Genomic DNA, 16,038 nt, shown 5'->3' on the forward strand with positions numbered 1-16,038 from the left:
TAGGTGGCGAACGATCTCTTCTGTGGGTTTAGGAGGAAATGTTCTGACTGCATCAGTTCTGACTACACGGATGCACAAGTGCGGTGACTAATAGGCTCTGACACTTAATAACCGGAGGGGCCCCACGTTAACAGGATTACTAGGCCATCGAGGGTGTAAAGTTCCAGCTCGGAAGCAAGACTGTCTCCCTCGGGTTTTTAAATGCAGGTCGAACATAATAGCACCTATCTCCTGTCTTGTCAGGGTGCGTTGAGGCCTCCTTGGAATCTTGGAGGAGGACCCCTCCAATGATCACCCCGGAACTTGAAGCTGCTATTGGCGCTGGGAGCCCAAGCGCCCTGTACCCTCTGTTTATTCTGTCCCTATCTAAACAAGATTCGGCAGAAAGAACTTAGATGCTTATCAGGTATTTGACATGGGGTATTTATTTTGTGAAATAATGCAAGCAATTATAAATCCCCACACACTGTTTGGTGAAGTGCAGTAGGGTACTCATGTGTGATCTCTTTACTCAGCAGTGCGATCAGTCCCTTGCCTTTACTTGCACAAAAATTATAAAGCTCAGTGAACAAGACCTATGGACTGACCGACAAATCAGCCTACACAATGACAATTTAGAACAGTATACTGACTGGAATGATCAAATAATTTACGTCAAACGTTTTAATGTTGCAGTTAAAGTAATCAAGGGTTCAAATTTTTTTTCAAGATATTCATTTCTTTAAAGTCCTGTTCAGACAAGGTGCTGTTTTAAAAAAAAAAAAAAATCACTATTAGCTTTGTCTACAGATGTAACATCAAAAGTTACCCAAGGTAATTTGGATGTGAATGCACCTTTAGACAATAAAAAATTGTGTTTTGGTTGCATTTCTCAAAGCAAATTATATAACCAGAGGGCCCCTAAACTTTAAACATCTGACACAAATGCACAAAACAAAATTGGCAACAATGAAGGGGTGGGGGAGAAGGTCAGTGATGACTTAACCTAACCATTGTAATTCTGTTTATTCTGCAAGTAGTGAGGTTAGAAATAATACAATCCTTACCGAAGTTAGAAATCATGCGTTCTATTTTTTTGAGAAAATGTATGTTTAACGCTGTGGGTGTTAATTGTTGTTTCATTACCATATCTAGGAAATTATCATAGTGTTCCTTACCACATTACAAACCATGGGATTTTTTATACATGTCTAGTCAAGAAATAATGGTTTTATCTGACAATGGTATTGACCTTGGAGTACTGTCAGTAGACTTTTTATGTCCTATAATGATAGAAGTGACCAAGATTATTTGTATATAGAAAAAGTCTCCTTTAACATGTTTCATAATGTGCTTTTCAAATTCCTGTTTAGAGATCATGGTGTAACCAATAATGGTCTTTAATGGGGACTTTCCTTATATTCAGGTAAGTAATGATGTGAGTCTTCCACACTACAAACCATCGGATCCTCACAAATCTAGGTCAATGATGGTGTCTCTAACACTTGTGTTACCATGTTTTGTTCCTTTTTTTTTTTTTTTCTCAGATATCAGGGAAGAACTTTTCTAGAATACAGGTAAGAGATGACATGACATGTACACATTAGAGACCTTCTTATTTTCAGATATTTAATTAATAACAGGGTCAAGAACTTTTATACCAACATTTTTCGACAGGTATGTAGATAAGAAACCAACTTGTCCCTAATGATAAGCATGAGATTTTACCACATTCTTTTTTTTTTTTTTAATTTTTTATTTATTTATGATAGTCAGAGAGAGAGAGAGAGAGGCAGAGACACAGGCGGAGGGAGAAGCAGGGTCCATGCACCGGGAGCCCGATGTGGGATTCGATCCCGGGTCTCCAGGATCGCGCCCTGGGCCAAAGGCAGGCGCCAAACCGCTGCGCCACCCAGGGATCCCCCACATTCTTGTTTAGAGATGTGTATCAGAGTGTTGAAGGATTGCTGTATCCAAGCACTTGTGATGTGTTCCCCAATATAGTCGTAACCATGGGATTTTTGCAAGTGCCCAGTCGACAATGAAATTGTTGCTAACAAAGTTATAGACAGAATTTAGAACAAGTGTCCAGGTTGAATCGATGGATCCTGCAATGAAGGAAGCCACACACATTATTTACAGGTGTCCAAGAGGGAAAAGATGTGGAGGCAGAAATATTTGTGACAATATGTTTTTCAGGTTTCTTTTTTTTTTTTTTTTTTTTAATTTTTATTTATTTATGATAGTCACAGAGAGACAGAGAGAGAGGCAGAGACATAGGTAGAGGGAGAAGCAGGCTCCATGCACCGGGAGCCCGACGTGGGATTCGATCCCGGGTCTCCAGGATCGCGCCCTGGGCCAAAGGCAGGCGCCAAACCGCTGCGCCACCCAGGGATCCCGTTTTTCAGGTTTCATTCAAGAAAACATAGTGAACTTCACCAAGGTTGTTTATAGGGATCTTGCTGGTATCCAGTGACCTTATAGGCCTTAAGCACACTACAGACCAGATCTTTAGTTATCTAGGTAAGTAAGGATAGAGTCCCTAAGATTTGTGTTATGTTTTTTTGCATGTATTCAGGTAGGAAATATAATGTCCCAACCAATACTGGTAAGCATTACTCCTCATTGTTTAAAACTTTCGATATAATGTGCGTTTAACCTTAGTTATAACAGAGATATTACATAAATCCAAGTAGGATACTCTGCTAATGATGATGAGATTTTTAGAGGGGCTCAGTCAAGAGATGATGGTGCCTTTTAAGAATGTTGTTGTTGACCGGGGCGCCTAGGTGGCTCAGTCAGTTGAGTGTCTGCCTTGGGCTCAGGTCAGGGATGGTCTCAGGGTTCTGGGGTTGAGCCCCTGTTCAGTGGAAAGCTGGCTTCTCCTTCTCCCTCTGTGTGCTCTCTCTTTCTCTCAAATAAATAAATAATAAATAAATAAATGAATCTTAAAAAAAAAAGCAAACAAGAATGTTGTTGACCTTGGAGTTATGCCAAGAACCAAGTAGTGCCCATAGTTCCCTAATGATGGAAGTGACCAAGATTATTTGTCATTATCCTGATAGAACAAGTTGCATCCTTAAACATACTTGCCACATGTTTGGTTTTTTACTTTTTGATTCCATTGTAGAGATCATGGGGCATGCAAGTGTTCATTAATGGAGCTTTCTGGGTATCCAGGTAATTGATAATATAGACTGTGCAATGCTTACAGACCAACTACTAATCTGAAATCAAGAAATTAGGATTGTGACCCTAATACTTGTATCCTCATGTTTTTTGTTTTTTTGTTTTATTGTGGGTAACCCATTAAGGTCTTGCCTAGTGTATAGGTATGGGATGATATAATATTTACTCATTGAAGATGTCCTTATTTTAAAAGATTTTATTTATTTTAGAGGAGTAGGGAAGGGCAGAGGAAGAAGGAGCAAGAATTTCAAGCAGACTCCCCACTGAGAGTGGAGCCTGACATGGGACTTGATCTCATAACCCTGAGATCATAACCTGAGCCGAAATCAAGTCAGCTGCTCAACCGAGTTACCCAGGTGTCTGCCCCTCATTGAAGATGTTTTTATTTCCAGAATCTAATTAATGATGTTGTCAAGACTCCGTGGTAAAATTGTTATGGGCATGTATGCAGTTAAAAACGAATTTGTCCCTGACAGTCCTAGTAGGAATGAAATTTTACTGAATTCTTGTTTAGGGATAACATGTATTTAACTCACCTAGTGGTAGATAGATATGCAAGTATCCAGTTAATTTTTCATACTGTTCAATATTATGTCATTGACCATGAGGTTTCTGCAAATATGCCTCCATGAGAGGACAATGTCTTTTACTAGGATTTGACCTAGGAATTCTGCAAAATCCAAGTGTCATTGATGGGCCCCTAAATATTGGGCCAAGTGTCGAGAGACTGAAGGTATACAGATAATTATGTTGTTTGCAGATGTACAATTAGGAAATGATGGTCTTCCCTAAAAATGTTGACCTTGGAATACCGCTAGTACCCAGGTAGAGTTAATATGTCCCATAATGATAGAAGTAAACAAGGTTATTTACAGGTATCCTAACAGTATAAATGGTATCCTTTGATACATACTGTGATCACACCTTAGTGACCATGGGACTTTTGCAGTCATCTCTCCAAAAGTGGAAGATGTCTTTTTCTAAGGTTTAACCTTGGACTTCTGTAAGTATCCTGGTAACTGTGATGGGTCCTGAAATGACTGAGGGAATTTATCGGTATAAAGGTAGAATGATTCATGTACCAAACATGTTTTTCGCAATGTGTTTTCAGATTCATGTCAAGACCTCACAGTAAGCTCATCAATGATAAAGCTAACAGGGGATATTGCTGTTACTATGGTAAGTGATGATGTTGGCCTAAACCACAGCACAGATCATCTGATCTTCATATATATATATAGGTAAGTAATGGGTATCTCTAACACTTCTTAACATAATTCTTACATGTATTCAATTAATAAAGGACATATCCAAACCATTCTTGGAACCATTAGTTTTCAAGTTTTATATTTAAGAGGAAAATTATGTTTAATTCTGTGATTTTTAAAAGATTTTATCTATCTGACAGTGAGAGAGAGAGAGAGAGCACAAGCAGGGGGAGCAACAGGCAGAGGGAGAAGCAGCTCTCCACTGAGGAAAGAGCCCAACGTGGGGCTCGATCCTGGGATCCTGAGATCATGACCTAAGCTGAAGGCAGACACTCAACTGACTGAGCCACCCAGGTACCCCTGATTCTGTGAGTGTTGAGGGATTATGTGTATCCAGGTAAATGTCATGGTATCCTGCCCCCACTTAGTAACCATGGGATTTTTACAATTTTTATATTATGAAATGATGGTGTTATCTGACAATGGTATTAGCCTTGAATTAATCCAAGTATCCAGGTAGACTTGATGTGCTCTATAGAGTGTCCATGGATATTTGCAGATGTTCTGGTTTTAAAAAAAAAAGTTTTATATCTTAATATATACTTCACAAAATGTTTTTCAGGTTCTTGTCAAGATACCATGATGAATCATAAGTCAGTAACTGGGGGACATCTTTGGTATGCAGGCAAGTGACAATATGCAGATCACAACAGACCATCTAATCTTTATATATCTGGCTGAATGATGTTGGATTGCCCAGACCTGTTTTACCATGTGAGTTCTTAGCAGTATTCAGGTAAGCAAGCAATGATACTGTTTTGCCAGTGCTAACAACCATGTTATCCTGCTGTCATATTGTACAGAAAATGTATGTATAATCATGTGACCATTGAGTAATTTGCATTTATCTAGGTAATTACCCTGGAATTCCGCCTCACAGTTGTAACCATGGTATTTCATAGATGTGTAGTCAGGAGATGATGAGGTCTTTAAATATAGCTAGACCTTGAATATTGCAGAAATCCATTTAGGTTGATGGATCCTGCCATGATAGAAGTGAAGGTAGTTATTTGCAGGTGTCTATATGGAAGATGTGTGTCCGTAGATTAACATTTGTCACAATGTGTTTTTCAGGTTCCAGTCAAGGGATCATAGTGAACCTAATCATCATCACTAACAGACTTTGTACGTATCTCAATAAATACTGATATGGGGCCTTAAACCCCTTAAAGATCAGATGATCTTCAGATATTGAGGTCAATGAGGATGAGATCACAGTGAATCTAGCAATGGTCGTTATTCAACACTGCTAGTAACCAGGTAAGTGATAACTTACCCACTTGGGTCTTACCATAGCGTAGACTATCTGATCTTCAGTATCTAGATAAGGATGGTGTCCCCAACACATGTGTTATGTTTTTTGCAGGTATCCTATTAAGGTATTTGCTAATGAAGATATGATACACTCATTAGAGACTTTTGTTATTCTCAGGCATCTAGGTAATTAATAATGTTCCTAAGACTCTTCTAAATGTCCCTAACATTTGTGTTATCATTTCTTTTTTTTTTTTTTTTTGGCAGATACTCAGGTAAGAAATGGTATTGTCCCAACTGATGCTAGTAAGCATTAGCCTTTACTATTTTAGAGTTTAGATATCATGTATGTTTATATATAGAAGGGACTGATGGATAAACAGGTGTTCAAGTTATCCTGCTATTCAATACCAAACACTACTGACCAGATTTCCACAGGTACTTGGTAAAGAAATGATGGTGTTTCTAACAGTGTCAACTTTGAAGTTCTGTCAAGATCAAGGTAGTGTTGAAGCTTCCCCAGTAATGAAGGTGACCAAGATTATTCGTAGGAGTCTTGGTAGAACAAGTTGTGTTCTTTTTTGAGGCAGGGTAGGCAGCCATGGAGCTCAGAGATCAAGACCTGAGCTGAGATCTAGAGTCGAATGCTTAACTGGCTGAACCACCCAGGTACTCTGAACAACTTGTGTTCGGTTTTGTTTTGTTTTGTTTTGTTTTTTATGATTTATTTATTTTGAGAGTGAGTGAGAGAGTGAGTAGGGGTGGAGTGGCAGAGCAAGAGAGAATCTTAAGCAGACTCTACACTGAGCATGGAGCCGGTTGCAGGGCCTGGTCCCACAATCCTGAGATCATGACCTGAGTGAAATCATGAGTTGGATGTCCAACTGACTGGACTACCCAGGCACCCCACAAGTTGTGTTCTTTTTTTTTATTTTATTTATTCATGAGAGACAGAGAGACAGAGAGAGAGAGAGAGGCAGACACAGGCAGAGGGAAAAGCAGGCTCCATGCAGGAAGCCTGACATGGGACTCGATCCCAGGACTCTAGGATCACGCCCTGGGCTGAAGGCAGCGCTAAACCACTGAGCCACCCGGGCTGCCCACAAGTTGTGTTCTTAAACACAGTCATTGCATCTGTTTTTCAGGTTCCAGTCAAGAGATCACAGTGAATCTAGCAATGGTCGTTATTCAACACTGCTAGTAACCAGGTAAGTGATAACTTACCCACTTGGGTCTTACCATAGTGTAGACTATCTGATCTTCAGTATCTAGATAAGGATGGTGTCTCCAACACATGTGTTATGTTTTTTGCAGGTATCCTATTAAGGTTTTTGCTAATGAAGATATGACACACTCATTAGAGACTTTTGTTATTCTCAGACATCTAGGTAATTAATAATGTTCTTAAGATTCTTCTAATAACCTGGTTTGGGGACATTTTTACAGTTAAGAACTTGATTTGTCCTGAATAATACTAGGAAGCATGAGCATTAATTATCTTCTTGTTTAGAGATAATGTGTTTTTTATACCCACACTGGTAACAGATATGCGAGTAACCATGGAATTTTTGCAGATATCCCTCTAAGAGAGGAAGGTGTCTCATATGAGTTTAACCTCAAAGTTCTACAGTTATTTTCAGTTATTGACCTTGATGAGTTACAAAATGATACAACTGACCAAGGGAATTCCTTGGGTGTCCAAGTAATGTGTACTGAATACTTTCCATGGCATGCTTTTCAGATTTCTGGTAAGACTGTGACTGTGAGCCTGTCAGTGGTAGTGAAGGAGGCGCCTAGCAAATAATGAGGTAAGTGATGTGGGCCTACACCACAAGCACAGACCATCTGATCTTCACACACTTAGGTAAGTGTTGATGGTGTCCTTAACACTTCTTGCTACCATGATTTTGTTGCAGGTATTCAGGTAAAAAATGGTAAAGTCCTTAACCTATTCTAATAACCATGAGTTTATACTTTGCACATTTTAGGAAGAATCTATGTTTAATCCTGTAAGTATCGAGGAGTCGATTCTATCTAGGTAATTGTGGTGGACTGTCACCATGGTGAGAACCACAGGGTTTTTCCAGGTATCCAGTCAAGTAATATTAGTCTTTTCTGACAACACCGTTGACCTCAAATTGCCATGATGATGCATGTGGAGTTGATGTGTTTCATCATAATGGAAGGGAACAAGGTTAGGTGCAGGTATCTTGGTAGAACAAATTGTATCTTAAACGCATCTGTATGTGTTTCTTTAGGTTCCTGGTAAGGAAACAGGGTGAATTTAAAATGGTTTTTAATACAACCTTGCTAGTAACCAGGTAAGTGTTGAAATGAATCCTACTGCAGCGAAGACCATCTGAACTTGAGTATCTAGGTAAGTGAGGATGACGTGTATTAACATTTGTGTTAATGTGTATTTTTAAAAAATTTTGTGGGTATTAGGTTAAGATCTTCACTAGTATGCAGGTATGAGATGATATTAACTGATTAAAGATCTTTTCTTTTTAGATTTATTTATTTATTTTAGAGTGTGAGTGTGAGGGAGGAGGGGGAGGGGCAGAGAGAGAGAAAATCTCAAGCAGATGGCCTGCTGAGCATGGAGCCTGACTCAGAGCTCAATTCAATGGCCCTGAGATTATGACCTGAGCTAAAATCAGGAGTCAGACGCTTAACTGACTGAACCATCCAGGTGCCCAGACCTTTTTTTTTCAAGATTTTATTTATTTTATTTTTTTTAAGATTTTATTTATTCATTCATGAGACACACACAGAGAGGCAGAGTCACAGACAGAAGGAGAAGCAGGCTCCATGCAGGGAGCTCGACATGGGACTCCATCCCTGGGTCTCCAGGATCACACCTTGGGCTGACGGTGGCGCTAAACCGCTGAGCCACCTGGGGTGCTCAGAGATTTTATTTTTAAGTAATTGCTACACCCAACGTGGGGCTCGAGCTTATAACTCAGAGATCGAGTCACATGTTCCACCAACTGAGCCAGCTAGGCACCCCTAAAGACCTTTCTATATTCAGACATCTACAAATTTATGATTTCAAGTCTCTTAAATTTACTTTGTTTTCAGGGACGCCTGGGTGGCTCAATGGTTGAGCACCTGCCTTCAGCTCAGGATGTGATCCTCGAGTCCCAGGATCAAGTCCCACATCAGGCTCCCTGCATGGAGCCTTCTTCTCCCTCTGCCTGTGTCTCTGCTTCTCTCTGTGTCTCTCATGAATAAATAAAATCTTTTTAAAAATTCACTTTGTTTTTGGCATTTATCTGGTTAAGAGTTAAGAGCTGATGGGTCCTGCAGTGATGGCAATGAACAGGATTATTTGCAGTGTCCTTCTGGTAGAAACGGAGTGTCCATAGACACATTTTTCACAAAGTGTTGTTTGAATTACCATCAAGAGGTCATGGTAAGCTTCAAAAGGATCATTGATGAGACTTTGCTTGTATTCAGATAAGTGATGATATGGGCCTTAAACACCCTACAAATCGATTTTCAGATATTTAGGTAAGTGTAGGTGGTGTTCCTAACTGTTCTGTGACCATGTTTCCATGCAGATATCCGGTTAAGAAATCATACTGTCCCAATCAGTGCTAGCAAGTATATGCCCTTTTTTATTTATATTTTAAATTTAGATACAATGTGTATTTAACCTCAGTAGTGATAAAGGGCTGTGCAGGTCCACGTAACATCTATACTATTGCACATCAAGTATTTGACCATGAGATTTCTGGGAGTACTCATAGAAGAGATGTTAGTGTGTCTAATAGTGGCATCGACCTTAAAGTTCTGCCAAAATCCATGTCGTGTTATGGTTCCCCTAATGATGGAAGTGACCAAGATTATTCGCAAATATACTATGATTATTTGCAAATGTTCTTTCTGCTGATAAACAATTTGTATCCAGCAACTAATTGTTGAGTGTGTTTCCAAAGGTTCTAGCAGTTATGACATCACAGTGAACCAGACAGCAGTGGTCAGGGGGAGCTTACTGGTAATCAGGCATGGGATCAAGTGGGTCTTATCTCAGTACAGGTATCTGATCTTCAGCTATCTAGTTAAGTGAGGATGGTGTTTCTAACACAATGTACCATATTTTTTTTGAAAGTTTCCCTAATAAGTTCTTTGCTAGTTTACAGATACATGATGTGATATTAACTCATTAGATACATTCACTTTTTATACTAGAAAAAGTTTGTTTGGCCCTGTGAGTGTTGAAGAATAACACGCAGCCAGCTATTTATCACTGTGTCTTCCACCACAGTACTACCCATGGGTTTTCTGTTGGTGTCCAGTGAAGTAAGGCTGACTTTATCTGACATCAGTATTGATCTTTGATTACTGAAAATTCCCAGGTAGAGTTGGTGTGTCCCATAATGATGGAATGACCAGGTTATTTGCAGATACCTTGCTAGAAAAAGTTGTTTCCTTTAACATAGATTTCATCGTGCTTGGACAACAACCTGAAAAAGACATCGCTATGCACCGAGCACTGATGTTAATGGCACACATTGCTGGTATGTTTGCAGGTGAGTGAGATTGTGAGCCTAAACCACAGCATAGCCCATCCAGTCTCCAGATAGCTAGGTAAGGGATGATGGTATCGCTAAGAGTTGTTACCACGATCTCTTCGCAGGAATTCAGGTAGGAGTTGATAGTCCTGACTAATTCTAGAAACCATGAGTTTTCGCTTTTCATATTTTGGAAAAGATTTTTGCTTAACCTTATGAGTGATGAGGGATTGCCATATCCAGGTAATGAACATTATGTCCTCAATCATAGCAGTAACCATGAAAATATTGCAGTTGTCCCATGAAGAAATATTGTCTTATCTGGTGATGATTTTGATCTTGGAGTACTACAAGTATTCAGGTAGAGTTGATATGTCTCATAATGATAAAATGACCAAGGTTACTTGCCAGTGTCCTAGTAGAATAAGCTGTGTCTCTTTATACATATATCATGTGTTTTTCAGGTTCCTGTCAAGAGACTGCAGTGAATCTGACCATGGTCGTTAAAGGGGACACATTTCTGGTGTTCAGGTATATGATGAGGTATACTTTCACTACATCAGACCCTCTGATCTTCACGAATCTATTTCCGTTAAGTTTTGTTGATTGTTTGAATTTGTTTTACTATGTGGGTTTTCTAAGGCATTCAGGCAGAAATTATAGTTTTTACCAATTACAGCAAACCCTATTATCCTACTTTTTTATATCTTAGAGGGAATTTACATATAACCATGTGAATATTTAGTGATTCATGGGTATTCATGGAATAAACAGAGTTGTGGGTCGTACAAGTTACCATGGTATTTTTGTAGGTGAGCAATCAAAACATGATGGTGTCTGACAATGGCATAGACCTTGGAGTATTGCAAGATCCCAAGTAGAGTTGATGGGTCCTACAATAATGGAAGCACATAAGATTACTTCCCATGTCCTGGTAGAGAGGATATTCCATAGACCCCTCTGTCACAGTGTGTTTTTCAAGTTCCTGTCAAGAAATCGTGGTGAACCTCATAATGATTAATAATAGGACTTGGCTTTTATCCAGGTAAGTGATCGTGCTCGCTTTGGCAGTGCATATATTCAGGTAAGTGATGATGTGGGCCTCAAGCTCCCTAGAAATAATCTAACTGTCTGATATGTGGATAAGTGTGGATGCATTTCCCAACTGTTTTGTAACTATGTTTTTGTTTTTACAGGTATTCAAGGAAGAAATTATACAGTCCCAACAAAGGCTAGTAACCATGCTAGTGATTATTTAAAGTTTAGATATAATGTGTTTATAGCCCTGGTGGTGGCAGCGGGATATGTAGGTGTCCAGGGAAGTTATCCTACTGTTCCATACCGGTATTGAGCATGAAATTTCTTACAGGTACTCAGGAGATTATGGTTTCTCTAACAATGGTATTGGCCTTGAAGTTCTTTTTTTTTTTTAAAGATTTATTTTTATTTATTTATGATAGACATAGAGAGAGAGAGAGAGGCAGAGACATAGGCAGAGGGAGAAGCAGGCTCCATGCCGGGAGCCCGACGTGGGACTCGATCCCGGGACTCCAGGATCGCGCCCTGGGCCAAAGGCAGGCGCGAAACCGCTGAGCCACCCAGGGATCTCTGGCCTTGAAGTTCTAGTTCTACCAAAAGCCAAGTAGTATTGATGGGTTTTCTAATGATGGAAATAATCAGTGTTAATTATAGATATTATTTTCTTTTTTCCAGGTGAAACAACTTTTATCTTTTTCTTTTCTATTTTTTTTTTAGGTGTATAAACTATTAACAGACCAGGCCTACAGATTTATTTCTTCCTGGACACACCCACAGTTCAGCCATGGCAGCCTGTGGTCTAGGTGTACTGGCCTTGGACACAAAGTCCCCAGAAGTGGCACAGCCCTCTGTGGACCTGAATCTTCTTTAGTCACTTCAGGTCTTCACAAAGTGTGTTTTCCAGAGCATTGGCCAGGACCTGGCTGTATTTTCCATCCTTCCTGTCCTTTTTGTCTGTTCAAAAACTGGTCTGGGATCTTGTATTGACATGGATTCTGCGTAATGGTGATCACACAGTCCACCTCATCCTCAGTGAGCTCTCCTGCCCCCCTGGTGAGATTGATGTCTGCTCTCCTGAACACCATGCTTTCCTCACCAACATGAGCATATCTTCACCCCACACCCTTAATTGCAGTTATGGCAAAGGCTGCTTTCTGCCACCCACCGATATTGGTGTTGAGTACTTAGAAAATGTGCTGGAGCTTCTCAGGGATCATTAGAGACATGACAGTGGGGATGCCTGGGTGGCTCGGAGGTTTAGTGCCTGCTTTCAGCCCAGGGCATGATCTTGGGGTCCTGGGATCGAATCCCATGTCGAGCTCCCCGCGGGGAGCCTGCTTCTCCCTCTGCCTGTGTCTCTGCCTCTCTCTCTCTCTCTCTCTCTCTCTCTCTGTGTGTCTCTCATTAATAAATAAATAAAATCTTAAAAAAAAAAAAAAAGACAGGACTACCCAGAAGTAGTGTGTAGGCCTCCTGTGGAAGAACAAAGCAACTTTTGTCTTAAACATATTTGTCAATTGTATTTTTTTCAGGTTATGGTTGTTAGCCATTTTACAGTGAACCTAGAAATGCTTATCAATGGGACCCAGCTAAACACCTGGCATGTGATATTGTGGATATTACACCATAGTTGAGATGACCTGTTCTTCAGATGTATAGGTAAGTGAGAATGGTGTCCCAAACACAGTGTTAATTAGCATGTTTTTTCTGCAGATATCATGCTGAAGTCTTTGCTGTTGTATGGGTATGAGATGATGTCATGTTAACTCATTAGACCTCTGTATTTTCAGGTATGTATGTAATTAATGATGTTTTGAATACTCTTATATTACCCATATTTCTGGCTTGTATGCAGTAAGATTAATTTGTCCCTAACAATACTAATAAGCACAATATTTTACTGTATTCTTGTTCAGAGATTGTATTTTGTACACTCCTGCTGATAAAAGGATAAGCAGGTATCCAGATAATCTATCATATTGTCCATCTTCACAATGTTAAGCAGGGAATCTTTACAGGTATCTCTTTAAGATAAGGTGTCTCTTACCAGGGTTTAGTCTTGGACTTTTGCCAGAATCCAGATGGTGCTGATGAGTCTCACAGTGATGCACTTGACCAATGAAAACTGCACTAGACCAGGTAGAGCAAGGCGTAGACTGAACACATCTTCCACACTGTTTTTCAGGTTTAGGTCAAGACCTCCTGATTGGTAGGCTCCCCCCTACCATATTTAACAGGGCATATCAAGGTATCGAGGTAAGTGATGATGTAGGCCTAACCCACAGCACGGACCTTCTGATGCTACTATGTAGGTAAGTGATTGTGTCCCTGACACTTCTTGTTACTATGATTTTGTTGCAGGTATTCAGGTAAAAAATGATAGTCCTTACCAAGTCTCTAGTGACCATGATTTTACACTTTTTACATTTTAGAGCTAACTTACGTTTAACCGTGTGAGGGTTGACATTTGATTGTATCTCTAATTGTCAAGGAGTTCCCACACCAGTAGTAACCACATTGTTTTCGCAGGAGTCCCATGAACACATGATGGTCTCTTCTGACAAAGGTGTTGACCTGAATTAATGTAAGTATCAAAGTAGAGTTGATATGTTCCATAATAACGGAAGCAAAAAAGCTTATTAGCAGGTGTTCTGGTAGAGCAAGTTGTGTACTTAAGCACATTTGGCCTATGTGTTTCTTCAGATTCTTGTCAAGAAAACCCAGTGAACCTAACAATATTCGTTAATGGAACCTTGCTCTTAACCTGGTAAGTGATAAAGTGATTCTCTGGCAATGCAGACCATCTAATCTTCAATACGAAGGTAGGTGAGGATGGTGTCCCTAACGTTGGTGTTACCAGGTTTGTTTGCAGGTATCCTGTAAGAAGGTCTTTGTTAGCATACAGGTATGAGATGATGTGACATTTTTTTATTAGACATTTTTATTTCCAGATATCTATATAATGAATGTTTGAGACTCTTACATATATTTTATTTTGGGCATGTATTCCATTACATTAATGTGTCTCTAATAGCACTAGTACGAATGTGATTTTCTGTATTCTTGTTTAGAGATACCGTGTATTTAACACTTGCAGTGACAGAGGGAGCCAGGTATTCTGTTATGTTGTCTATCATAGCACTATTGACCACGGAATTCTTGCAGGTATCCATCAAGACAGGAAGGTATGTCCTCAGCTTTCACCTGAGAGTTCCACAGGTAACCCAGAGAAATTGCAGGTGTAATGGAAGAAGGATTCATTCTCCAAAATGTGGTTTTAGATTCATGTCAGAACATTATGATAAGCCTATTATTGGTAGTTAATATGGGACATTGCTGGTGTCAAGGTCAGTGATGAAGTGGGCTGAAGCTACAGCACAGGCCATCTAACTTTCGTACATGTAAGTAAGTAATATTAGTCTGCCTAAATGTTCCATTGTCATGTTTTTCTTGCTTCCCGATTGTGTGTTTGTTTAGGTGTTTAAGTTTAGAAGCAATAGTATCCTTATCAATACTAGTAACCATGTACCTTTCTTTTTTTTTTTGTATACTTTTTTAGTACCTTTCTTTATTTCAGAGAAAATGTATGTTTAACCCTGTGAGTTTTGAGTGATTTGTGGGTATTTACATAATGATTATGGAGTTCCATGTCACAGTCGCAACCATATGCTACTTGACAGCAGTTAGGAGGTGACAGTGCTTTTAACAGTGGTGTAGACCTTGGAGTACGGCAGGTATCCAGGAAGAGATGAGGTCATTTGCAGGTATCCTGGTGGGAAATATGTGTCCATGGACACACTTGTCACAATGTGGTTTTCGGGCTTCTATCAAGAGACCGTGGTGAACTTCATGGTGATTTTTATCAGCGACATCGCTTGTATTGCTGTAATTGATGATATGCCTCAAGCATCCCCACAGACCTTCTGATCTGGAGATTTCTAGGTAAGTGATGATAGCACCACTAACATTTGTGTGACCCTGGTTTTGCTTTGGGTTTTTTGGGAGGTAGTTATTCAGGTGAAAAACAGTATCCCGAACAATGCTAGCAAGCATTAGCTCTTACAGGATTAAGGTTCAGTTGGTGGGGCACGCAACTCTTTTTTTTTTTTTAAGATTTTATTTATTTATTCATGAGAGGCACAGAGAGAAAGAGAGAGGCAGAGGCACAGGCAGAGGGAGAAGCAGGCTCCTCCCAGGGAACCCGATGCAGGACTCAATCCCAGAACTCCAGGATCACGCCCTGGGCCGAAGGCGGCGCTAAACCGCTGAGCCACCCAGGCATCCCGGAGCACACAACTCTTGATCTCGGGTTGTGAGTTCAAGCATAGAGCTTCCTTAAAAAGAAATAAAATTTGAAAAAAACAGAGTTTATATATAATATGTGTCTAACATAAGTAATGGCTGAGATCTATGCAGGTCTAAGTTATTTAGGTTCCACACCACAGTATTGACCATAAGATTTTTCCAAGTGGTCAGTCAAGAAGTAATGATGTCTCTAATATCCATGTTGACCTTGAAGCTCTGCCAGGATCCAGGTAATGTTGATGGTTCCCATAGTGAGGGAATGGAGCAAAGTTACCTACAGGGGTCTTGGCAGAACAAGTTGTTGCCTTACACACATCTGGTGCACCTCTTTTTTCAGGTTCCTGTCAAGAAATCCCTTTGAACACCATAATGGTCATTAACAAAAGCTAGTTAGTGACCAGTTGGGGGATAAAGAGAGTTTTACCACAGTTAAGACCATCTAATCTTCAGATGATCAAGGCAAGTGGGAATGATGTGTCTTACCTAAC

The 16,038-nt window shown here is 39.9% G+C and overlaps 1 pseudogene; it reads right to left on the reverse strand.

Annotated features, from left to right (window-relative positions):
* Positions 1-11,996: 11,996 nt before the first annotated feature.
* LOC121483605 lies at positions 11,997-12,471 on the reverse strand (annotated as a pseudogene).
* Between the last annotated feature and the right edge of the window lie 3,567 nt (positions 12,472-16,038).

Source organism: Vulpes lagopus, chromosome X (assembly GCF_018345385.1).
Source record: "Vulpes lagopus strain Blue_001 chromosome X, ASM1834538v1, whole genome shotgun sequence".
NCBI classification, from domain to species: domain Eukaryota; kingdom Metazoa; phylum Chordata; class Mammalia; order Carnivora; family Canidae; genus Vulpes; species Vulpes lagopus.